This window comes from Meles meles, chromosome X (assembly GCF_922984935.1).
Source record: "Meles meles chromosome X, mMelMel3.1 paternal haplotype, whole genome shotgun sequence".
In the NCBI taxonomy this organism is placed as follows: Eukaryota; Metazoa; Chordata; class Mammalia; order Carnivora; family Mustelidae; genus Meles; species Meles meles.
The window spans coordinates 110,956,843-110,984,153 of record NC_060087.1 but is presented as its reverse complement, the minus strand read 5'-3'; the positions used below and the strand labels follow the sequence as shown (position 1 = coordinate 110,984,153).

At 39.7% G+C, this 27,311-nt stretch overlaps 2 pseudogenes; one reads left to right on the top strand and one right to left on the bottom strand.

Annotated features, from left to right (window-relative positions):
* The first annotated feature begins 7,460 nt into the window (after positions 1–7,460).
* LOC123934747 lies at positions 7,461–21,389 on the top strand (annotated as a pseudogene).
* Positions 21,390–22,418: 1,029 nt separating this feature from the next.
* LOC123935049 lies at positions 22,419–23,524 on the bottom strand (annotated as a pseudogene).
* Positions 23,525–27,311: the final 3,787 nt, after the last annotated feature.

Sequence of the window (27,311 nt, the reverse complement as noted above, 5' to 3'; positions counted from 1 at the left end):
ATTTGAATATCCTATCCTCACAATCAAGGCTGCAGATGACTGTATTCTAGGACAGACAGAAGAAGACATCTGAAGACTAAATACCTTTTGTTTGTCTTAGTCACAATTCCAGAGATTGTGGGGAGTGCTTGAATTGACTGTGATTAAGTTTTATACTACATGGAGATATGGGGGCTCAAAATAGACAAAATTATAAAAAAAAATTCATGAGCATCCAAATTTGTGAGTTGACATTTATATCAACCCTACCAAGATACTCTATATTTGGTCAACTGGATTGACTTGATGAACCAGAGCCTTCCTCCTGGGACCAACATTTAGGGAGAAAATTGAATCAGAAGACAAGAAGCTCCTGGTGGGGTTGGGTAAGTTAGTATGTATTGAAGTGCTCCCTGAGCAGTCCTTACCTCACTATGCTATTGCTCCAAAATTTTCAGCTTCTCTAGTCTCAGTAGCAACAATGGTGTTCCAAATACTGAACACTGAAATACCTCTGATTAGGCAAAAGAGATTCTAGATAGAGTCACTCAACTACAAAGGCAGGAAGGTGAATTCAGACATTTCAGAGTTTTCCCATATATACAGAGGTGGAAACAAGAAGAGGTTTTAAAATAAGCTTTGATACTAACTTTTATGTGCAGTTACAAATGTATGACTTGATCATTGATTTTTAGCAGGTAAACAGAATCAGACAGGTTCATATTTTTAACTGAGCTGTAGCCTGAGTATTGCATTTGGACAGGTCACATTATTTATTAAACCGTGTGGGGCTGCTGTGATTGCTCTATAGATACGCAGGTCTTCAGAGTCAATTGGGGTTGTTGAATCACATTCAGTGAATGTCCTAGCATCTCAACTGAAGAATCCTGCTATTGAGGGACTCCTCTAGAGTAATCATTTAAAAGCAGTAGTATTAAGCAGCTAATCGGGCTGGAAAATCAATACTGGCATGGGAAGAAACAATTCCCTGCAATGATTTCTATGCAAATTTTTATTCTTGTAACTAATGACAGGATCAACTAATGACTCATAGCTCAAGGAGGAGCATCTTTCCCAGTTAAGCGTGAAGCACATTTTTGCCTCTATAACCTTGGCACCCACTTGGAAGGCTTACTTTCACTGCTGGGAAATGATAGATTAAGGCACAGCAGACTAAATTTCCATGTATTTCTCCTGTGAGAGAGATGGAGGTCAGATAGAAAGAATGACTTTCTGGAGATTGGAATGGGTCCCTGAAAGGACCAGGACCGTTCTTTTTTCATTGACTAAGTATTTGTTCATCCTGACCCTGCACCTTTAACTGCTCCTTCTCCACTCAAGACCAGGGGAAGCCTAGAAAAGACACCTGTAACTCAGGCCACCAGTCTCAGGCATTGAGACACTTTCCAGACTCCACTACCTCCCCCCAGCATTAAATCTTGTGGTGGGCGTACATTTTACTCTAAAATATGGAGTGAAAGAAGTACTGTCTTTCTTTTATTCTCTAAACATAATTTAATCAAAGAGGTCACACCCCTTCTCAAAATTTGGTTGAAATTCAATCTTAGTCATTATTGAGGTAGGTCTCCAGAGTCATGTTAAGTTACTGGGTATCTTGGAAAATCACTGGGAGTCTTCAGTCTACATATTGTATGTAGGTTGAGAGGTCTGATGACCCTGGACCCAGCTGAGGAATGGGGGTTTCTATCCAGGGTGGGAGGCCCAGAGTGGCCTGGAGTCTAGCATTCATTGTATACCACATTGTCATTTTCCTCTGAGGTCTTGTCACCTCCCTGGGCACTGTCAGCAAACAGGGTGCCTATACTTTCTATTTGTAGAATCTGTGAAACTCCAGCAGCCCTGCCAGTTTTGAGGATACTTTCTTGAAAGTTTAGTTACCTCTTGGTCTGAGGTACCAAACCTCAGAGCCACTTCATTTTAGGACATCGGTTTAGCTCTCTGTCTCCTTTTGCACTGGCTTTAGAACACATTCTGTTAACTTTGATCTGAAGCTGTTGAATCCCCAGGTTTCCAGGTCACAAGGCTCATATTCCTTTGGGTAGGCTGTGTGCATGTGTGTCTGCTAGTATGTGTGTGTGTGTGTGTGTGTGTGTGTGTGTGTGTGTGTGCGCATGCGTGTGCGTGCACACGCATGCACGCGCTCATGCACATGAGAATGCACAAGCACTTCTCTGCAAGCACATCGTGATGGGGTGGGAGAGGGTTCTCATTCTTTCTGAATTTTCCCTTTCTCATCATCCTCCCTGTTTTTCCACCCCCTTTCACATAACAAGCTCATAACCATCCTTCAAGTCTCAGTCTCACTCTTTCAGATAAGTTTTCCATGGCCCTGTACTCTATTTAGGCCCCCATTATACACATGCATAGCACCCTGTAACATTTCTATGTAGCACATGCCATAATGGCAATGAGTTATTAAGGTGGTGGTTAGTATTTCTTTCTCTTATAGGTTTGTGATCTCCATAAGGATAGAGACTAGTCTTTTTTTGTTTGTTGTTATGTCTCCATTGCTTTGTAATGCTGAACATTTAGAATATGTAAAAGAATGTGGAATAAGTAAATAAATGAAATCTTTCCACAGTTGTGAAGTAACAATCCCTTGGTCACTTTCTAACCTTTGTTTTTTTAGACTAATATAGTGGTACAAGCTTATAGGATGAAAATAGACAATGTATTAACTTATTGTCCAAAAATTTTGGCATAGTGTTTTTATATTATCCTTTTATTATCTTTTTTTTAAAGATTTTATTTATTTATTTGACAGAGAGAGATCACAAGTAGACAGAGAGGTAGGCAGAGAGAGAGAGAGGGAAGCAGGCTCCCTGCTGAGCAGAGAACCCGATGCGGGACTCGATCCCAGGACCCCGAGATCATGACCTGAGCCGAAGGCAGCGGCTTAACCCACTGAGCCACCCAGGCACCCCTTTTATTATCTTTTTAAACATATATAATATTGGTAGTGATATCTCTCTTTTCCCCTTATATTGCTAATTTGAGCCCTGTCTTTTGGACTTTATGAAATCAAGAATTTCTATTTATCTAAAACAACACCATTAAGAGAATGAAAAGGCAAACCAGGGTGGGAGAAAATATTTGTGATATACACAACTGGTAAAGGGCTTGTCTTCAGCATATATAAATAACTCCTACAAATCAATTAAGAAACATAGATAAAACCAAATAAAAAATTTTCAGAGACTTGAGCAAATATTTTGCAAAGTAGAATATTGAAATGGTTAACAAGCATCATTAGTCATCAGAAAAATGAAAATTAAAACCACAACAAGATACCACTATACATCTATCAGGATAGCTAACATTAAAAAGACTAATACCACTAAATATTGTCAAGGATGAAGAGCTGTTAAAACTCTCATTTACTATATGATTGGAATGTCAACTGGTATAGTCATTTTGAAAAACTGACAGTATCTACTCAAGTTGAATATATATGTACCCAAGATCTAATAAATCTGTTCCTATATGTATATACCAACAGAAATGTATATATGTGTGCACCAAAATATATGTACAAAATGTTTGTAGCATCATTATTTGTGATGACACTATTATGCCCCAATAATGGGTCCGTGATTAAAGGAGTGAGACTGATAGAAAGCGAAGGTCAAGCAAAGCTTTATTCATGCCAAGCATCAAGAATCTAACCAAAATTTCGGGGCCGCACCTCTTATAAGAGAGGGCAACCCTTCTCTGTTTCACGGTCTAGCTTTTTTTTTTTTTTTAATTAAATTTATTTATTTTTTTCAGCGTAACAGTATTCATTGTTTTTGCACAACACCCAGGGCTCCATGCAATATGTGCCCTCCCTATTACCCACCACCTGGTTCCCCCAACCTCCCACCCCCGCCCCTTCAAAACCCTCAGGTTGTTTTTCAGAGTCCATAGTCTCTTATGGTTCGCCTCCCCTTCCAAATTTTTTTTTTATAAACATATAATGTATTTTTATCCCCAGGGGTACAGGTCTGTGAATCACCAGGTTTACACACTTCACAGCACTCATGATAGCACATACCCTCCCCAATGTCCATAATCCCCTCCCCCTCTCCCAACCCCACACCGCAAATATCATTCTCAGTGGAGAAAAACTGAAAGCTTTTCTGCTAAGGTCAGGAACACGGCAGGGATGTCCATTATCACCACTGGTATTCAACATAGTACTAGAAGTCCTAGCCTCAGCAATCAGACAACAAAAAGAAATTAAAGGCATCCAAATCGGCAAAGAAGAAGTCAAACTATCACTCTTCGCAGATGATATGATACTATATGTGGAAAACCCAAAAGACTCCACTCCAAAACTGCTAGAACTTGTACAGGAATTCAGTAAATTGTTAGGATATAAAATCAATGCACAGAAATCAGTTGCATTTCTATACACCACCAACAAGACAGAAGAAAGAGAAATTAAGGAGGCAATCACGGTCTAGCTTTTAAGGGCAAAGGCCATGCGGTCAGGCCTGGCCATGCACAGGTGACCAATGAGATTGTAACACACACAGGTAACTCCACAGTAATGCTAGGTGACCAACTGAGTTACAATTTACCCTAGTAGACATTAGAACCAGCCTATTACTCCTTGATTAGGATTGGCGCCAAAAAGGCTCCCAGAGGGCGGGGGTCCCTACTCCTTGGTAACCAGGAGACAGCATGCAACCCCCCACTGATGGGATGTATCCACCTGGCCTGACCCACCCTTGTATCTGGGCTTTGTTACCTGAAGCTGGTTTCCCAAACTTGTCTCCAAGTAAATCCCCTGGGGGAAGGGGAGCAGGGACAGTTTCTAAATAGGTCCTTACAACACCAAATAGAAAGCAATCCAAATGTTCATCAGCATTGGAATAGTTATGTAAATTGTGGTCTATTTAAATAATAGAATGTTATAGAGCAATTCAAAAGAGCAAACTGAGGGTGCTTGGTTGGTATAGTCAAGTTAAGTGTTTGACTCTTGGTTTTGGCTTAGTTCCTGATCTCAGGGTGGTGAGATCAAGCCCTGTTTAGGGGTCTTCGATCAGTGTGGAGACTGCTTGGGATTCTCTCTCACTTTCCTTCTGCCCCCTCTCCTCATGCTCTCTCTCTAAAATAAATAAAAAAAAAACATTTTTTTTAAAAGAACAAACTATATTACACAAAACAACTGGATGACTCCCACAGATACAAGGCTGAGAAAGAAGTCAGATGCAATAGAGATTCTATTTATATCGAGTTCAAACCCAGGCCAAATTACTCTATGGTGATAGAAATCAGAAGAATAATAGACCAGAAAGAGGCTTTTAGAATGCTGATCTAGTTGTAAGTCCTGATCTAGGTGGTGGTAATACAGGTATGATCACTTTATAAAAATTAATTTGTAAAATTGAGATTTATTTTTTGTATATATGTTACAAGTTAATTAAAAGTTTATAAAAATAAATAAAATAAGGATAAATATATTAAAGAAAAGGAAGGATTACACTGGATGATTTTTAAGGTTCTCTCTAGCTCTAACAGGTTATGATTTTGTGTGGAAATGCTTTGAAATTAAAAACTTCTTTATAAGTATAAGGTCTTTTACTGTTATCAGTGGTAGCTGACCTTGAGTTCTTAGTGATTTCTTGATCAAACAATGGCAAAAATTTACTTAAATGTCTATGTGTTTATTTACCATTTGAAAATGTAAAGGACCTCCCTGCTTTTCTGGTAATTGTTCATTTTCCAATTCCTTTGAAATTTTCTGTCAAGAATCTGGATGAGAAACCAGAAACAAATATGGGGACTTATTCTGAACACTCTTAAATTTTGGGCTGGCAATAAATAATGTCAAAGCCTCTAAATACAAGGTTCAAGGTTTAAGGAGAATGGTTCACGATTCTTTTGAGTCAGCTGTGGCTTTGCATTCTTCAGATTATGTTTTCTATTTGAATACATAATGTAGCAGTGGAAATGATTTCCCCAATCATTTCACCTCTGTTAGGATTCTGTAATTCTAAATCAAGTGAAAATAATGCTAGAAGAATAATAAGATACATTTAACATTCATTTTGAAAAGCAGTCATTCAAACTGTATCATTTTATCATTGCCATCAGTATCTTTTCCTCAGCCTTGCCAGTAAAACACAGTTAATGAATCTACCAGTAAAGCACAGTTGATAAAGTACTTTACTTATTTCTAGAGATGAGGCTTTGGCTTCACTGGGGCCACTGAGCTTATTCAAAACCCAATATACATTTTTTTTAACTTGGAAGTTTTTCTCCCTTTGAGATATTCTATTTATTAAGAACTCAACTTTCCTGGTATCTAAATGAAAGTTTCCTTTAAAGGTATATTGCCTTTCTAATTCTTGGCCTGGGGAAAAAATGTCAGAAAATTCTTTAAATCTATTTAGTGAAGTATTTTAAATGCTCATCTTGCACTTTTGAGTGAAGTGTAATTTACTTTTCATAAAAGTAAAAGCTGAGCAGCAAGCTGTAAGTAATTATCATATAATTAAATGTCTACTATGAAGGGAATGAAAACGTGAACTCCTTCATGATTTTCATGACTGGGTTATACAATGGCAAATTAAATTACAGCTCTTTATCTCAGGAAGGCTCTAGGGAACCTACTCAGGGTTTGAAGAGATACCTCTGAGTTGCCAATATAGTTTCAGTAGGAGGCTGAGGCAATCAGTTCACTGTCCAAGCAGACCATATAAAAATGGATTCTGGGGGCGCCTGGGTGGCTCAGTGGGTTAAAGCCTCTGCCTTCGGCTCAGGTCATGATCTCAGGGTCCTGGGATCAAGCCCTGCATCGGGCTCTCTGCTCCGCAGGGAGCCTGCTTCCTCCTCTCTCTCTGCCTGCCTCTCTGCCTGCCTCTCTGCCTGCTTGTGATCTCTCTCTGTCAAATAAATAAAATATTTAAAAAAATGGATTCTGTAGGTTAGGTTTTAGAAATGGAAACCAGAGTGTCTACTGCTCTCAATGACTTTGAAAACCCTCTTGCCCTGTGTTAATATTTGTAAATGGCAAATACCGCCATGATAATTAGTTATTGCCATGCATATGTTTTATTTTTTTCAAATTCACAAAGCAGTTGGATTTGGGGATGATAATCAAATGCCAAATACATTTGTAATTAGGTGAAATGCTTCCTCTAATCTGATTTTCTTTAATATTTATTTAAAATATGCACTGAGTTCCTGCTAAGTTCAGGATGTTATAAGGCAATCAAAGGTTAAAAAAGACATGTTACTTGCTCTGTGGAAGATTATGGTCTGGAAGTGGATAAAAGCTATGCCCACAAAAACTACAGAACAAGGAAAAATTGGATAGTTATCAGAGAATACAAGGTACAGAGGAGATCAGGGGCAGAAGCAATCATTTCTATTTCTGGCTGGATAGAACTGATCAGGTTTCAGGAAGACAGTATTTAATCTGGTGTATGGGAAATAGACTTATTATTATAAGAAGAGATATTGAAGAGACCATGAGCAATGATAGATGTGGGAAACCAGCACAGGGACTTCAGGTAATAAAGTAGACTAATTTGGTTACTTATTCAAGAGTCACAGTGGCAATTTATCTAAATCTGTGAATATAACTCTTAGGTTTTACAGACTTTCTCCCTGGTCAAAACATATAATGTGATATTTTTGATTCTTTACATCATTTGGAGCATTAGATACATGTACTGGTATAGTGACAGATATGGATGAAAATGGAGATATGGAGCTGGGTTGCAAAAACTCTTGGTTACCAATCTAATGAAGATAGATTTTACACCAGGAAACATCTAACTAAGAAATCTTATTAAAGGACTGTTATGTGCCAGGCATTTTAGAAGTTGTGTGGAATACAGAGATGAATACCTTCCCTGACCAGAAACTAGTTCAGTGAGGGAGATGTGTGAAAAGAGCTGAGGGCACCTATCCTAGACAGATGTAAAGGGTCAAGAGAGGCATTCTAGAAATGGTAATGTCTGAGTTGAAATATGGAGAATATGGGTTTTTCTGAAATAAGGACCTAGGAAGGGTTTTTCAAGCAGAAAAATGGGAAGAATATTTCAAACAGAGAGAGTATGCAAAGTCATTGAGGTGTAGAGAGTGCGGAGAGCTCCTGAGAGTGCTAGGCTTGAACCTAGGGTGTGAATTGAGTAGTAAAGAGATGAAGCTGGAGGGATAGGGAGCTAATCATGAAAAGCCTTACAGAAGCTATTGTAGTGATCCAGGTGAAGATGACACAACTTGGAATTAAAAATATAGCAGTGTGTAGGAAGAAGAGGGTATACATACATCTGAGAGAGATTGAGGGGGGTAGAATTGACAGGAATCACTAACCAATGGAATGCAAGTTACAAGGTGGAGAATAGAATGTAAGGACGAATTTCAGGCTTGGACTTGGGTGTCAGGGAGAGCCATTCACTTACAGGGGAACCAGGTGGATTAGAAGATTTGAGAGGGAAGTCCTACCTATAGCTAAGTTTTACCTATGTTGAGTCTAAGGGGCCTGTCAGATATTCAAATGGAGATAATAGCAAAAAGTTGGATATATCATTTGGAGTGTAGGAATGTAGTTGGGGCTGCAGATATAGTTTTGAGAGTCACAGTAGCAGGAGTTGCCAATCAAATTTAGGATCCAGGCAGGTAGCATAAATGGATGATTCAGGCTGGGGATGATATGAGGTAATGACAAAAAGAGGAGATGTGCATAGGTCCTGCCCAAGGGCACTGAAGTTAAAAATAATCTGGTAAGTCAGCCAAACAAAACTCAGCTACTTAGCCATAGGAGTTTTCAAGCAGCCAGTATTCCATCTTTGATATAGATCACAATTAGCCATTAAAGTGAATATAGAGGGATGCCTGGGTGGCTCAGTGGGTTAAGCCTCTGCCTTCAGCTCAGGTCATGATCTCAGAGTTCTGGGATCAAGCCCCACATAGGGATCTCTGCTCAGCAGGGAGCCTGCTTCCCGCCCCCCTCTGCCTGCTTCTCTGCCTGTTTGTGATCTCTTTCTGTCAAATAAATAAATAAAATCTTAAAAAAAATAAAGTGAATGTAGAGTTTAGGCAGAGAGTATGTAGAGTACAGGAAAAAGCCAAGGACATAACTCCGCAGGAGAAATATAAGGAATAAACAGATACTTGGGGGCAGAGACGGGGGAAGAAAGAGAGAGAGAGAGACAGAACCAGGCAGGAATGGGTAACTGTAAATTTGTACCATTGAGGGGAGTGCTAACTTTAATTGAAACCATTTCAGTGGTGTAGTGAGGGCTGAAACCAGATTGTAGAGGATTGATAATTTAATGGAGGAAAAGAAGTGGAGACTGAATATAGACAACTCTTTCAAAATATTTGGCTGTGAGTGAAAGGTGAACAATTAGGTAATAGTTCAATAATGTCCAATACTGCAGAGAGGTCTAGGAAGCTGAGGCTAGAGAAGAGGACATTGAATTTGTTATTTAGGAGGTTGATGTTCCTCCTTCTTTGAAAAGTTTACCAAATTTTATCAATATATTGCACAATGGCAAAACATAAAATACTAACAAAAGGCTTTCCAGTTAGAAGGGCCTTGCCCATTCTCTCTGTCCCTTCACATCTAGCCTGTCCACTTAAGTCTTGTTTGACTACTCCTTCTAGTAGTTGTTTTCCCTTTGTATAAATAATATGCTTTTATTGATATTTCCTGATGCATGAATTTTAGACAGCATCTGCTGAAATTCTGTTATGGAATATGAGGATTTAGTACTCACTTTATCCCCTGCTCATCTTCTTTTCCCTACATACACACAATATAATTAAAACATCTTTGTTCAAATGAGTATTTAGTATTTGTCTTAGGATAGCTATTTAAGTGTGGTGCACTGTTGAGCCGAGTAGCATATTACGATGCTTATGTCTTTCTGTATAAAACTTTTTGTTCATCTTGCAGTTAATCAGTGCTTCATGTTTTTGCTTAATTAAAAACAATAATTATTTTAAACTTTTTATTTTGAAGTGACTGTACAAAAAAAGTTATAGGAAATAATACAGAGAGATCCCATGTACCCTTTGCCCCATTTTCCTATAATGGTAACATCTTGAAGGACTATAGTACAATATCAAAACCAGGATTTTGTCATTGATACAGTCAAGATACAGAATATTTCCATCACCATAGGACCTCTTGTGTTGTCCTTTTATAGTCATCTACATCCCTTCCTTAACTGCTGAAAACCACCAATTTGTTCCTCATTCTCAAATTTTGTCATTTCAAGATTGTTAAATAAACAGAGTAATACTGTATGTAGACTTTTGGGACTGTATTTTTTCTTTTCACATCTTTTACCTCCTTGGTTCAACTTATTCCTAAGTACTTTATTATTTTTGATGCTATTGTAAATTGGATTATTTTCTTTTTTAAAAAAAGATTTTATTTTTAAGTGATCTCTACACCCAACATATGGCTTGAACTCACAGCCCTGAGTTCAAGAATCTCATGCTCCTCTGACTGAACCAGTCAGGTGTCCCTGGATTATTTTTTTAATTTTTTTTGATACTTTGTTATTAGCATATAAACACACAACTCATTTTTGTATGTTGATTTTATATCTGCAACTTTATGGAATTTCATGTGTTAGTTCTAAGTTTTTTGGTGTAGTTTTTAGGGTTTTCTGTATATAGTATCATGTCATATATGCAAATAGAGACAATTTTAATTTTTCTTTTCAATTTAGATGGCTTTTATTTCTTTTTCTTGTCCAATCATTCTGGCTACGACTTCTAATGTTGTGGAGAATAGAAATGGTGAAAGTGGATAGATACCCTTGTCTTGTTCCTGATCTTAGAGAAAAGTTATCATCCTTCCACCACTGAGTATGATGTTAGTTGTGGGTTTGTCATATATGGTTTTTATTATATTGAGGTATGTTCCTTCAGTACCCACTTTTTTTAAAATCATGAAACGATGCTGAATTTTGTCATATGCTTTTTCTGCATCTACTGAATCATATGATTTTTATCTTTCATTCTTTTAGTGTAATGTATCATATCTATTGATTTGTTTATGTTGAATCATCCTTGTATCCAAGGGCTAAATCCCACTGGATCATGGCATATGATCCTTTTATTATTTTTTATTTTAATTTTTATTTTCTGGCATATGATCCTTGTAATATGCTGTTGAATTTGGTTTGCTAGTGTTTTGTTGAGAATTTTTACATGTATATTTATCAGAGATGTTGGTTGGTATTTTTTTTTTCTCATACTGTCCTTATTTGGCTTTGGTATCTGGGTACTGCTGGTCTCATACAATATGTTTGAGAGGATTCCCTCCTCTTCAATTTTTTGAAAGAGTTTGAGAAGTATTTATGTTATTTTTTTCTTTAGATATTTGTTAGAATTCACCTATGAAGCCATCTGGTTCTGATTCTGAGCTTTCCTTTGTTTGGAGGTTTTGGATTACTATTTTAATTTTCTAGGTCATAACTGGTCTGTTCAGAATTTCTATTTCTTTATGATTCAGTCTTTCTAAGTTGCATATTTCTAAGAATTTACTCATTTCTTTTAGGTTGTCCAATTTGTTGATTTATAATTGTTCATAGTAGTCTCTATGATCCTTTGTATGTGTATAGTACCAGTTGTAATATCTTTCATTTCTGATTTTATTTATTTGCTTTCTCTTTGTTGTTTTCTTAGTTGGTCTAGCTAAAGGTCTCTTAATTTTCTTTATCTTTTCAATAAACCAGCTCTTTGTTTTTTTTTTAAATTTCTTTTCAGTGTTCCAGAATTCATTGTTTTTGTACCACACCCAGTGTTCCATGCAATACACATGCCTTCCATAATACCTACTACCAGGCTCACCCAGCCCCCCAAGCTCCCCTCCAAACCCTTCCAACGCCTTCCAAAACCCTTAGTTTGTTTTTCAGGGTCCAAAGTCTTTCATGGTTCATCTTCTCCTCCAATTTCATAATCTTTTCTATTACTTTCTATTCTAAAATTCATTTCTTTCTGCTTTAACCTTTATTATTTTTTCCTTCTGCTAACTTTGGGTTTTGTTTTTTCTTTTTCTAGCTCCTTGAAGTGTAATGTTAGGTGGTTTATTTAAGACCTTTCTTTTTTCTAATGTAGATATTTACTGCTATAAACTTCTGTTTTTTTTTCTTCATCTTAAAAGTTTTGGCAGGAATATTTTAAAGGACAAGAAAAGTATTATAATTTTATGATTATAATACTGTATTTTTAAAGGAAGAAAACATGCTAAAGTGTCATTTTAAAAAGCCCAATGAACAGTTCTGTGTCCTGATTGTGTTGATGGTTACTCAGATCTACACATGTAATAAAATTTTAAAGAACTGCTTGCCAAAAAAGTGCATATAAAAACTGGTGAATATTAAATAAAGTTTGTACCTTAGTTAATAGTATTGTAGCAATGCTAACATTCTGATGTTGTTCTATGGTTATGTAAGATATTAACATTGGTAGAGACCGTGTGAAATGTATATAAGAAATCTATAATAATTTTTGCTATTTCTTGTGAGCCATAAACTATTTCAAAATAAGATGTTATTTAAAATGTCCATTCAAATGAAAAGATGCTCAACATAATTCATCATCAGGGAAATGGAAATCAAAACTTCAATGAGGTATCATCTCATACTTGTCAGGATAGCTAAAATCAACAACACAAGAAACAAATGATTGTGAGGATATGGAGAAAAAGGAACCCTCTTGCACTGGTGGTCAGAATGTAAACTGTTGCAGCCACTGTGGAAAACAGTATGGAGGTCCCTCAAAAAGTTAAAAATAGAACTACCTCCAATCCAGTAAACACACTACTGGATGTTTACCCCCCAAATGCAAGTACATTAATTTAAAGGGATATGTGTACCCCAATATTCATTGCATCATTGTTTATAATAGCCAAGATATGGAAGGAGACAAATGTCTATTTTTTTTAAGATTTTATTTATTTTTCTGACAGAGAGATGACAAGTAGGCAGAGAGGGAGGCAGAGAGAGAGAAGGAAGCAGGCTCCCCGCTGAGCAGAGAGCCCAATGCAGGGCTCGATCCCGGAACCCTGGGATCATGACCTGAGCCGAAGGCAGAGGCTTTAACCCACTGAGCCACCCAGGCACCCCGACATATGTCTATTTTTTTTTGAAATAATCAACTTCAATTCTCTCTGACCTAATTTTCTCCAATTACTTCTACATTCTTTTTTTAAATTTCTTCTCAGCATAACAGTATTCATTGTTTTTGCACCACACCCAGTGCTCCATGCAATACGTGCCCTCCCTAATACCCACCATCTTGTTCTCCCAACTTCCCACCCCAACCCCTTCAAGACCCTCAGGTTGTTTTCAGAGTCCATAGTCTGTCATGGTTCACCTCCCGTTCCAATTTCCCTCAACTTCCTTCTCCTCTCCATCTCCCCATGCCCTCCATGTTATTTGTTATGCTCCACAAATAAGTGAAACCATATGATAATTGACTGTCTCTGCTTGACTTATTTCACTCAGCATAATCTCTTCCAGTCCTGTCCATGTTCCTACAAAAGTTGGGTATTCATCCTTTCTGATAGAGGCATAATACTCCATAGTGTATATGGACCACATCTTCCTTATCCATTCATCTGTTGAAGGGCATCTTGGTTCTTTCCACAGTTTCACAACCGTGGCCATTGCTGCAGATGGCCCTTCTTTTCACTACATCTGTATCTTTGGGGTAAATACCCAGCAGTGCAATTGCAGGGTCATAGAGAAACTCTATTTTTAATTTCTTGAGGAATCTCCACACTGTTCTCCAAAGTGGCTGCACCAACTTGCATTCCCACCAACAGTGTAAGAGGGTTCCCCTTTCTCCACATCCTCTCCAACACACGTTGTTTCCTGTCTTGTTAATTTTGGCCATTCTAACTGGTGTCAGGTGGTATCTCAATGTGGTTTTAATTTGAATCTCCCTGATGGCTAGTGATGATGAACATTTTTTGTGTCTGATAGCCATTTGTATGTCTTCATTGGAGAAGTGTCTGTTCATATCTTCTGCCCATTGTTTGATATGATTATCTGTTTTGTGTGTATTGAGTTAGAGGAGTTCTTTATAGATCCTGGATATCAACCTTTTGTCTGTACTGTCATTTGCAAATATCTTCTCCCATTCCGTGGGTTGCCTCTTTGTTTTGTTGACTGTTTCCTTTGCTGTGCAGAAGCTTTTGATCTTGATGAAGTCCCAAAAGTTCAGGATTTGGACCAAAGTGTCTTCATTCTTATTAGTTTCCATGAATTGTTTAAGTTCTTCTTTGATCTCCTGGTTGATCCAAGCATTCTTAAGCAAGGCGGTCTTTAATTTCCAGGTGTTTGATTTCCTTCTGAACTTTTCCTTGTGATTGAGCTCCAGTTTCAAAGCACTGTGATCTGAGAATATGCAGGGAATAATGTCAGTCTTTTGGTATCAGTTGAGTCCTGCTTTGTTACCCAGTATGTGGTCTATTCTGGAGAAGGTTCCATGTGAACTTGAGAAGGATGAGTATTCTGTTGTTTGAGGGTGGAATGTTCTGTATATATCTATGAGGTCCATCTGGTCCAATGTGTCATTCAATGCTCTTTTTTATTCATTGATTTTCTGCTTGGATGATCTATTACTGAGAGAGGCGTGTTAAGATCTCCTACTATTAGTGTATTCATATCAATATGACTCTTTATTTTGATTAATAGTTTTCTTATGTAATTGGCTGCTCCCATATTGGGGGCATAGATATTCACAATTGTTAGATCATCTTGGTGGATAGTCCCTTTAAGAATTATGTAGTGTCCTTCTGTATCTCTGACTACAGTCTTTAGTTTAAAATCTTATTTATCTGATATGAGAATCGCTACCCCGGCCTTCTTTTGAGGCCCATTGACATGAAAGATGTTTTTCCATCCCTTCACTTTCAGTCTGGGTGTATCCTTAGGTTCAAAATGGGTCTCTTGTAGACAACATATGGATGGGTCCTGTCGTTTTATCCAATCTGCAACCCTGTGTTGTTTTATGGGCGCATTTAGGCCATTCACATTGAGAGTGATTATTGAGAGATAGGTTTTTATTGACATCATGTTGCCTTTGAAGTCTTTCTGTCTATAGATTGTTTCTATATTTCTGTTCAATGATATTCTTAGGATTTTTTCTCTTTTATAGGACCCCCCTTAATATTTCCTGCAGTGTCGGCTTGGTGGTTGCATAGTCTTTTAAGCCTTGCCAGTCTTGGAAACTCTTTATTTCTCCATCCATTTTAAATGTCAGTCTTGTTGGATAGAGTATTCTTGGTTGCATGTTCTTCTCATTTAGTACTCTGAATATATTTTGCCAGCCCTTCCTGGCTTGCCAGGTCTCTGTGGAAAGGTCTGACGTTATTCTAATGGGCTTTCCTCTGTATGTAAGAAGCTTCTTTGTCCTAGCTGCTTTTAAGAGGGTCTCTCTTGAAACAAAATTCCCCATTCTAACTATAAGGTGCCGTGAGGACTTTCGAGAATCTAAAATCTTGGGAGGAAATCTTTCTGCCTCTAGTACATGAACGTTGTTTCCATTCGTGAGATTGGGAAAATTTTCATAGACAACTTCTTCCACTATATCTTCTAGACTTCTTTCTTTTTCTTCCCCTTCAGGGATTCCAATAATTCTGACGTTGGAACGTTTCATGGCATCGTTTATTTCCCTGATTCTGTTTTTGTGGCTTCTGGGTTGTTTGTTTCAGGCTTCCTCCTGATCCTTTCTCTCTATCTGTTTGTCCTCCAGATCACTAATTCTATCTTCTGTCTCAGTTACCCTAGCTTTTAGAGAATTTAGATTGGATTGGAACTCATTGAGAGCATTTTGAACATCATCCCTGGTGGCTTTCAGTTCTGCCCTAACATTGTGAACATCATCCCTGGTGGCTTTCAGGTCTGCCCTAATCAATTCTGTTTGGTCATCCATGGCTTTCTCCAACCTAGCTATTGCCTGGATAATTGTTAGTCTGAATTCCTTTTCTGACATATTGTCTATGTCGATAGCCATTAGCTCTGTTGCAGAAGGCCCATCCTCTGTATTTTTCTTCTGTTGGGTATTCCTCCTCCTAGTCATTTTGGTAAGAGATGACTAAACAGATGCAGCTGGACTTATCGATTGTGGTGCAGTCAATGTGCACCCTGGAACGCTTCTGTGCAATCAGGATTCCCCACCCAAATGAGAGAAAAAAGAAAAGAAAAAGAAATAGAGAAGAAGAAAGAAAAAAAGGGGAAAGAAAAAAGGAAAAAAAAAAGAGAGAGAGAGATAGGAAAAAAAGGGAAGATAAAAGAGAAGGCTCAGCCCAAATGGGCCACAAGGTAAGATTTGTGGAGTATACAAACAAAAACAGACAGACAAAAAGAGTGATAAAAGTATATGACAAGAGAAAAAAATATGTATATATAAGCAAAAAAAAAGGGAAGAACCTCATCAGAAAGAACCCCAAGTATAAGATTTATATATTATCAGGACAAACACAAATTCACAGAAACACTGACAGAAGGAAAAATTGGGAGAGTGGTTATAGATTCTCAGTGTGGGTAGGAAGGTTATTTTGATTCTTCCTGAAGGTATCTTGATGTTTTTGTTAAGGGACTCAACTTTCCTAAGTTACAGGGGGATTAGAAACTGGTTTGCCTATAGGGGTAGCATTGATTGGGGAAAGGGTGTTACCTTGAAGTTTAACTCTATATGTATAGTAGAAAATAAGAATTAAAAAAGAATAAACTAGACTAAACTAAGTTAAAATTAAAAAAGAATTAAAAAAATAGAAAAGCAAAAGAAAAACACGGGTGTATGTATCAAAAAGTTCAGGTTAGAAGGTTATTAAAGAATTTGATGTACTGGACATCTCAGTGTGATGGTAAATAGGTTAAAAATTATCTGTATGTATAAAAAAAAAGAACCAGAATATTGGTAAAGAGTTAAAAATAAAAGTTGTATTTATGAAGTAGTGGTGGTTGTTCTCTTTTAGTCTTTTTTTTTTTTTTCTTCCTTCCTGGTTGGTTTTCTGGGGGAGGGGCCTGCCACGTGGGTTTTCAGACAATGATGTTCCCTGAGTTAGGTCCTCCTGCTCCCCTCAAGGGGGTGAGCTCTTTTTTTTTTTTTTTTTCAGGAAACTGTTTTTTTCAGCCTTTTGTTCTCTGGGGGTTTTTATGTTCTTTCATCTGCTTTCTCTCGCCTTGACAGCTTTTGATGGTTTTTGGAGGTTTAGAGGAGAGCAAACAGCACCCCAACCTCCCTCTCAGAGAGAAGCCTCAGACTGTTTTGCAAAAGCTGCTGGCAGAGTCGGTTCTGAGTCACTGTCCCTGGGGATGCAGGAGCTCCTTGTTGTACCCAAAACCAGGGCAGGGGTGGCTATCTAGGCAGCTCCAGACCGCCAGAGAGGTTCCGAGCAGAGATCGCACACTGAGATTTTCCCGGTGTCCCGGGCTGGGAATGTCTGGTTTTTCCAGCTGCCAGAGCTCCAGGCTAGCGCCTATGAGCACCTATCCCAAGGGAGGGTGTGGGACACGCGCGTTTCAGGATTGCCGTCTGGCCAGGCTCCCAGCCCCTCACGGGAGCCAAACCCCACTCGTTCTCGGGCGCGCTGGCGTTCAGGTGCACTGGCCGCTCAGGGACGGAGACCTGATTTCTCCGCTGCACTCTCTCTGGCTCCGTGCCAGGGGAGGCTGTCCTGGGTCCGGGGACTTAGGTCCCTGACCCTAACCGCCCAGGTTCCCACTATTACCCCCCGCGATCCTTTGCTGTTTGTTTTTTGAGTGCTTTCAACCAGACTCCAAGTTAATGCTGGTCCCCAGACGCAGAGCACTCTCGTGTTGGGGTGTTACTTTCCTATCGGTCACCTCTGGTGGCTCCCTCCCCCTTTTGTTTATCTTCCGATATCAGTTGGAAGTTCCCAGTCTGCTTTACCTGCCACTGGCGTCTTCTGCTCCAGTAGAGATCCACACGTGTATAATTCTGATCTCAGGCTGATTTCATGGGTGGTCGGAGTTCTTTGGTAGGTAATCATCTCACTTTAGGGTACAGGTTGAAATGGTGCCTCCTCCTACTTCCCCGCCATCTTGACCCCACCTCTATTTATTTTTTTAGAATGATTTTTTTTATTAATTTCTTTTCAGTGTAACAGAATTCATTTTTTATGCACCACACCCAGTGCTCCATGCCATATGTGCCCTCCATAATACCCACCACCTGGCTCCCTCAACCTCCCACCCCCCACTCCTTCAAAACCCTCGGATTATTTTTCAGAGTCTATAGTCTCTCATGGTTCATCTCCCCCTCCAATTTCCCTCAACTCCCTTCTCCTCTCCATCTCCCTATGTCCTCCATGTTATTTGTTATGCTCCATAAATAAGTGAAACCATATGATAATTGGCTCTCTCTGCTTGGCTTATTTCACTCAGCATAATCTTTTCCAGTCCTGTCTGTGTTGATATAAAAGTTGGGTACTCATCCTTTCTGATGGAGGCATAATACTCCATAGTGTATACGGACCACATCTTCCTTATCTATTCATCCGTTGAAGGGCATCTTGGTTCTTCCCACAGTTTGGCAACCGTGGCCATTGCTGCTATAAACATTGGGGTACAGATGGCCCTTCTTTTCACTACATCTGTATCTTTGGGGTTACCCCTCTGCCCATTTTAAATTGGATTATTTGTTTTTTTGTGTGTGTTCCTGGATATTCTTTAAATATGTCTTTTAAATATGTTCAAGAAACATGAATTGGTTGAAGATACATACACTATCAAGTGATGAAAATTCTGTGTCACATATAAGTAAAACTTCATTCTTCAAGTATTCAATAAGCATTGTAATATCCTACAATGTAAGAGGCATAGTACTAAACACAGTGAGCTGAATACATAGCTGAAAAAGATTCAGTACCTATATTATAGTCTGGTGGTGGGGTATAAGAGTCAAGTATCATATGGTTTCACTTATTTGTGGAGCATAACAAATGACATGGAGGACATTGGGAGATGGAGAGGAGAAGGGAGTTGAGGGAAATTGGAAGGGGAGGTGAACCATAAGAGACTATGGACTCTGAAAAACAACCTGAGGGTATTGAAAGGGCGGGGGTGGGAGGTTGGGGGAACCAGGTGGTGGGTACGTATTGCATGGAGCACTGGGTGTTGTGCAAAAACAATGAATACTGTTACGCTGAAAAAATAAATGAATTAATTAAAAAAATTAAAGAAAAAAAAGACATATGTCCATAGGTAGAATGTGATCGGTATCACAGAGCCAAGGAAGCTCATAGTTCTAGGAGTTCAGAGAATAGACTGATCTCATCTGATTGAAGGATTCATGAATGGGATACCATTTGAACAACATGTTGAAGGGCAAGTGGGGAGTGCTTTTTTTTTTTTTTGAGAACTAGGATTAGTACAATTGGATAGGAGAGGAAAAAATGACTAGAATTTTGAATTATAGAATGTCTGGCCTTGAAGGGTCATTTGAGATAATTTAATGTGTCCCTTTCATTTTATAGGTGAAGAAACAGGTAACTTGCTCAAAGTAATTAAGCCAGTTTGCAGTAGTTTGGCATCATAGCTTTAGATGTTAGGTAAAAGATATTTCAGTTTTTTTGATAGGCAGTGGAAAGCACCTGGGGATTTTTGCTGTTACCACAGGGTGGTAACAGCAGATATAATAATACTAGTTCACACATACTACATGTTTATCATGCACCAAGCCAGCAGCTAACTTTTATGTGATATTTCATTTATTCTACTCTAGGAGATAGGTACCATTATTAGCCATATTTGAAAGACGAATGAAATAGTGCTTTTAGGTTAAGTGAATTCCTTAAGCTCACAGAGCTCATAAACAGTAGAGCTGAGATTTGAACCCAATAGTCTAGCTCCAAAGTCTAATCCCTGAACGACTATACTAAACTACAGTCAAAATGATGCATTAGGAAGTGGCAGTAGGTCAGAGGATGAATAGGAATACGAGAAAGAATAGAGATAGGAAGACCAGTTAGGAGATGACTGTAGTAATTCAGGGAAGAAGTGACTAGGACCAAATTATAGTTAGGAGTTTCTGGAATGGAAGAAAAGGAGAGACCCAAGAAGTATTTTAAAAGAAGATGTGATAGATTGGATGAACTGTTGGGAAAGAGGAAAAAAAGTGATTAGGAAGCTCTCTGAGTCAAGAGTGTGAGACAATTTCCAAAGGATAGGAGTGTAAGTTTAAAAACTACATCGATAGAGGTATAATAGCTACAGAAAGAAAAAGAACAGCTTTGCTTTAACAGCTATGAGCAATCTGAATTTAAAGCATCCAGTTCTGAGACTTGAGATTGATAAGTTGAAGCATATTTAAAAAAGAATGGCTAGGGGGTGCCTGGATCGCTCAGTCATGAAGTGTCTACCTCCTCCTTCTCCTCCTCCTCCTTCTTCTTTTTGGATTTGGATGGCACATTTTATTACAGAGTGATAAGGATAAAATATTAGAAGTTTTAAAATAAGCTTTTGCTTTTTTGATTGTCTAAAGATGCTCAGGTTATGATCCCAGGGTCCTGGGATCCAGGCCCACATCAGGCTCCCTGCTCAACGGGAGCCGGCTTTTCCTTTTCCCACTACCACAGCTTGTGTTCCCTTTCTTACTGTATCTCTCTCTGTCAAATAAATCATGTTTTAAAGATTTTATTTATTTGACAGAGAGAGATCACAAGTAGGCGGAGAGGCAGGCGGAGAGAGAGAGAGTGGGGGGGAAAGCAGGCTCCCCGCTGAGCAGAGAGTCCAATGTGGGGCTCGATCCCAGAACTCTGGGATCATGACCTGAGTTGAAGACAGAGGCTTTAGCCCACTGAGCCACCTAGGCACCCTGTCCAATAAATCTTTAAAAAAAAAAAAGATGATTAGGCCCCAGGCTTAGCTGGTGTCCATCAGGATAGGGGCGAGTTTGGACCCAGAGTAGAGCCAGCTGGGTGGGCGCCAAGTCTGTGCCCACTTCCCTCACACCCCTGCCACTGTGGCCCAGAACATGCTGTCCTAGCACTTCCTCTAGGTGGACATCGATGAGTTTGATGAGAACAAACTCGTGGACAAGCAGGAAGAGCTGGTGGCAGCAGCAGACACTGAGCCAGGCCCAGACCTTAGCGAGGTAGATGGCGTGCTTTAGTAAGGGGCCATGCTTCTGGCATTTCATGCAGCCTTACATAACTCTCCCATCAGCACCAAGAATCAAGCCATGAAGGAACGAGCCTAGCTTGTGGTGCTGAAAGTGCTTACAAACTTTAAGAGCAGTGCAATTGTGCAGGCTGTGCACTCACTGGACAGAAATGATATTGACTTGCTAATGAGGTACAATTTATAAAGAGTTTGAGAAACCCACAGAAAACAGCAGCATGGTGTTACTCCAGTTGCATAAAAAAGGCATTAGCAGTAGGAGGACTAGGCTTCATTATGATTTCTTTTTTTTTTAAAGATTTTATTTATTTATTTGACAGACGGAGATCACAAGTAGGCAGAGAAGCAGGCAGAGAGAGAGGAGGAAGCAGGCTCCGCGTTGAGCAGAAAGCCCGATGTGGGGCTCGATCCCAGGACCTTGGGACCCCGACCCAGGCCAAAGGCAGAGGCTTTAATCCACTGAGCCACCCAGGCGCTCCTCCATTATGAGTTCTTAAAGCAAGAATGACTGTTTTAAAAAAATGAAAAGACTCATGTTACCTTGAGAAGAATTTTGGATGTATAGGCTGATGAAGAATTGATTGACAAAGGGCCGTCTTCCTAGTAACTCCCAACTAAACCATTTTAGGACATGCATCCACTAAAGTTTATTTTATTTTCAAGGTAGAGGGAGAACTTTTTTTTTTTTTTTTCAGCTGTTCTGTCAAATTTATTTAAAGTCAGATTACAATAGCTTGGGTTTTCTCATGGACATTTCCAGTTACCTGGCCTGCTATAAAGACTGAAGGAATCTCACATTCTGCTAGTTTAGGCTGCCTTTTTGTGGCTATCTTAGAAGCTTGGAAATGTTTTTGTATCAGCCTAAGTTTCAGTATCTTAACTAAGGAATGAGGCAGGTCAGAGAGTCCAATAAGAAAAAAAGCATTTACCTTTGCTTGTGGGAGATTTAAAAAAAAATAAATAAATAAAAACAAAAATCACAGCTTCACCAGGAATCGACCTTGCTGAAATACGCTGGATTGCGGGTGCTTTTTCAGTTGGCTATTCTGTTTTAACACAAAACTGACCTAGAAGACAGATAAGCCTTAACTGGATCGGCTCTTCTGGAGGGGCCTCATCCAGGTGCTTGGTTCTCCCCATGATGGGCAGAGTGTTACGTGTCCGCCATGGACAGGTATTAGCAAGCTCCGCCTACTTGTGCACCATGTTCTCCACTCTCATTTTGGTGGTCTCCCTGCCAGCTAATTAATGTAATGATAGGACCCAAATTCTCCTCAGATCTCTGAGTGCCCTGGCTTAAACCTGACTCTCAAATGGAAAGGCACTTACCTCTTAACAGGCAGCCACAGTTCAGCCAGTTTGATAAATGCAAAAAAAAATTTTTTTTAAAGAAAAACCCTAACAGATCAATGTCCTAAATCAGACCAATTGCACAAAAGAGATGAAAGGAAAGCTTCCTGGGAGAGGAAGAGATGTCCGTGAGAAAGCCAGCTGGGCTGAGCCATACAAAAGCATGGCCCTTCTCTCACATAATGCATTAATCTTAGCCCAGCACAGTTGGAGCTGGCATCTGTCCTGGTTGCAGGGGATGCTTCCATGGCAGTGTCCAAGCTGGAGGGCAGCTTTTGTCAGCAGGTTCAGTCCAGCAGGAACAGCCATCCCAGTAGAGTCCTGTTAGCGGAGGCTGCTGCTGCTGCTGGCCTGAGAGCTGCCCACGCCTGGATGGTCTGGACTGTGTCGGTTCTTCTTTTTCTTCTTCTCTTTCTTCTTCCTCTTCCGTTCAGGATCCTCCTCTTTTTTCTTTTTCTTCTTCTTGTGATCAGAATCAGATGGTGTTTCTGGTGGGACAGGATCCTGGGTACGGCTCTGTTTGTGCTTGTGCTTATTCTTCTTCTTGGGAGGCTGAATATGCATCAGACGACACTGCTCTGGAAGCCAGCCAGCATGGTCCCTGTGATAGGATTAAAAGAACCACCAAGAATAGGGGGTTTCTCAATGAGGGAGCGGAGGCTGCTGTTATCATGGGAACCAGGCAGATCAATCATCCCTGGCAGGTCAGGCAGGAAGTTACTTAGCTTCTCCTTCACCTTCTTCCCACAGAATTTATTATAGGAATGTTCCAGGTTGTAGTGTGTGATCAGATTGGTGCTGCCTGTCAGCTCGGTGCTACCTGGAAGTTCCCGCATAAGGTAGAAAGGACCACAACCAGCCGCCGACTTGTCAGCGCCGGGAGGGGCCGCGGTCGCGGTGGGTGGCGGGGCCGTGCCCGGCCCCCGCCCGGAGGAGGGGGAGGAGGTGGAGGCTTTCCTGGTCCGAAGCCGAGTGCGGTTGGTGGTGGTGGTGGGTCAGCTTGAGCGCCGAACAGTGCCGAGAAATTCTCCATGGTCTTCTCCTCCCCGGCGCGGTCCCGGTGTCTCTAGAGGGAGAACTTTTATGTTTCCTAAATCCTTTGCAGGATCTGATAGTCTATGCCTTTGTCCACAAGTAACAGAACTGAGGTGGTAACTGTCTACTGGAGTGGCTGGCCAGTGTTGGTTAGTTATACCTGTGTGCTCTGTCCATTTCAAATGGGGGAGGGACGATTTGGGCAGGTACAGAGCCAAAAGTTGTGGTAAAAGGGAGAGCTTATTTTTTGAAGTAAATCTTCAAGGGTTTTTACAGACATCCTGTCTTCCCAGAGAAGACAGGCTCTCTTGGATTCATTATAAATTGCCTGCTACATCATACAACTCTTGGCTTATTATTTAAAAAAAAAAAGATGACTAGGATGGTGAAAGGACTTGATGGCTACCAGTCATAGGAATAGGGCCTGATTAGCTTGGAGAAGAGAAGGCACAGAGATGGTCATGATAACTGTCCTTAGACATCTGAAAGACTGTCATACAGAAGTGAAAAACAGATTGCATTTTTTGTAAGGTATCATGAAGCACAAGCAGGGATGATTGTTAGAAGAAATCTGGAGAGATTTTGGGCACAATATAAGGAAGAAGTATACAGAAGTGGGAACTCTGCTAATAGAAAAAGTTACAGTGAAAGATGTTGGTGGAATGAACGCCTTCGGAAATGTTGCTATTTTGGCTCTGGGTCTGGAATGGTCCAAGAATCACCTAATAACTTGTTGAGAATGCTGGAAAGAAGTTTCAATAGAAAGGTGGCTAAACAAGGTGAGTTTTAAGGGTTCTTCCATCACTGAGATTCTTTGGATTTGTGGTTGGAGAAAGTTTGAGAACTTAAAACTGTAACAGCTGTTTTTTTCTCAAGAATGATGAACTAAAGATTACAAAATCGAAAAGAAGATGCTTTCCAGTGATTCAAAGTGTGCCCAGAAAAGAATGGTGCTACTCTAGATTCAGTCTCTGAGTTGGTCAAAGTCATTTCTAGAGGATGACAAAATGAGTTGAATCTTTTGGATATTATTTTTGGGGGTGCCTCAGTGCTGCTCATAGAAACAAGGAACTGAAACTATTCAGTGACTCATAACATCCAAAGGTAGAAAGAGATGCAAACATATGCAATTGGTACAAAACCATGTAATTTCTGACAGTATGCAAATTTAGGACTAGAGCAAGTGGTCTGGGAATAACACTTCTGCCTTTTCCCCATCCCTCCTCAGACTGGGCCAACTCTTCACATTTGAATCAAGGGAGTGCTTGCACACATATTTTGATTTGCCTCTTGTCTTACCCTTAAGTTGATTGTTCCATACCTTCTTCTACCTCAGAAAATGGTTAGAATCATAATGATCTTCTCTGTAGGAGTATTTTTCTGCTTGGTTTAGGGACTCCTCTGGAGCAAAGATGATAAATAGGTTTTATATTTGGGGCCAATTCTGTTCGGATAGTAATGACTGCATAGGGCACTGCCAAGAGAAGTGGTTTGAGGCCTTATCTGAACCAGCAGGAAAGAAGGCCATGATCAGTTAATGATGTCTACTCTGTAGGTGTGGGATGGGAGAGTGACAGCATGCACACCTCAAAAACGTACTATCCTTGTAGTAGAGGAGAGAGTTATAGATTACTGCCAAAACTATTATTATTTGCACCTTGCTAGGTCAAAGAGTTAAAATTCATGACTACTAATACTTAATCTTTATGTATTTTCTGGCCATCAGCTTCAGATATAAGTTGGGCCTTGATTCTGGCCACAGTATCATTTCCTGACTCTCGTTAAAACCACATTGAGATACCACCTCACACCAGTTAGAATGGCCAAAATTAGCAAGACAGAAAACAACATGTGTTGGAGAGGATGTGGAGAAAGGGGAACCCTCTTACACTGTTGGAGGGAATGCAAGCTGGTGCAGCTGCTTTGGAGAACAGTGTGGGGATTCCTCAAGAAATTAAAAATAGAGTTTCCCTATGACCCTGCAATTGCACTACTGGGTATTTACCCCAAAGATACAGATGTAGTGAAAAGAAGGGCCATCTGTACCCCAATGTTTATAGCAGCAATGGCCACGGTCGCCAAACTGTGGAAAGAACCAAGATGCCCTTCAACGGATGAATGGATAAGGAAGATGTGGTACATATATACAATGGAGTATTATGCCTCCATCAGAAAGGATGAATACCCAACTTTTGTATCAACATGGACAGGACTGGAAGAGATTATGCTGAGTGAACTAAGTCAAGCAGAGAGAGTCAATTATCATATGGTTTCACTTATTTGTGGAGCATAACAAATAACATGGAGGACATGGGGAGATGGAGAGGAGAAGGGAGTTGAGGGGAGGTGAACCATGAGAGATTATGGACTCTGAAAAACAACCTGAGGGTCTAGAAGGGGCGGAGGGTGGGAGGTTGGGGGAAGAAGGTGGTGGGTATTAGTGAGGGCACGTGTTGCATGGAGCACTGGGTGTGGTGTAAAAACAATGAACACTGTTATGCTGAAAAGAAAAAAAAAAGATGAGTCCTGGCCCTTACAACAGATTGAGTCCTATTCTGGCCACAGTTGGCACCTAAACTCTAGACAGCTATTACACAATGATCATTATCAGATGAGTTAAGGCAAACTCATTCTCACCACTAGAGACACAGTTCAAGTCCTGTGCTTTACAGGAAGTGGGTCAGTAGCTGTGCTTTTTGTCTGTGAAGGACAGTGCATTACTCATATAGCAATTATCCAATATCCAATTATCCAACTGCAAAGACCACAAATGCTTTATTGCCATGGGAGGCAGTATTTTTAAAAAAATGGGAAGAAAAAATGAAACTCCAGTGAAAGAAATAATTTTCTGTGACAGTGAAAACATAAAGCAAATGCCTGAACATGATTTTAAATGGGTTTGTGAATGTGGCTGATGGAGGGAAGCTTTCTTGGATAGGATGTGTACTGTGAGTGCTGCCGGGTACAGAGCACGTTAGGGGGCAAGGAAGCCAGAAACCATGTGCTGGAAGTCACTTTCTATTAAATTAATAGACTTCATACAGCTACCAATCTTGGTCTGGATAAATGGGTTTTTAGAATAATAATTTCTTAAAAGTCATGAGGTGACTTGATAAAGATAGTAATAAAACTGTCAGAGTCTCTACTTTGGCTGAAGTTGGGTTGTAATAGGGGATTTTAAAAAATATCTAAATCTTTCAGAATGTGGGGAGAGGGGAATGGAGGAATTAGAGTTCCATTTGATTCCTGTACTGGGGCAGGGGAGGTCGAGGCTTTGGAATGTATGGGAATAGCTCTGTCCAATAGAATTTTCTGTAATGATGGAAATGTTCCATATCTGCATTGTCTAATACAGTAGCCACTGACAACCTATGGCTATTGAGCACTTGAAATGTGGATAGTGTGACTGAGGAACTTAACTTCTTATTTAATTGTAATTAATTTAAAATTAAATCCCCATAGGTGTCTAGTGGCTACCATATTGGACAGCATAGCATAGAATTTAGGTCAGTTTCCAGATCTAAGAGCAACAAAAGTGTAAGAAAAACAGAAAAACCAGAAAATCCATATGTCTAAGCTCAATTTATACCTCTATTGAGAAGAATAGGCTTTTGTTAACTTTAGATAGACCCTTCACCTTGATTTTATATGAGATCATGCCAGTATTTGTGGAGTCTGTGTCTCTGTGGTCAGTCTAAGGATATGGAAAGCTCACACATATTGCCCTTGACTAATAGGTATTAATGAATTTTATGAAAGTAACATATCTTGTATGAAGCAGAGAAATGAATATTTCACAATAGAAATGTAAAT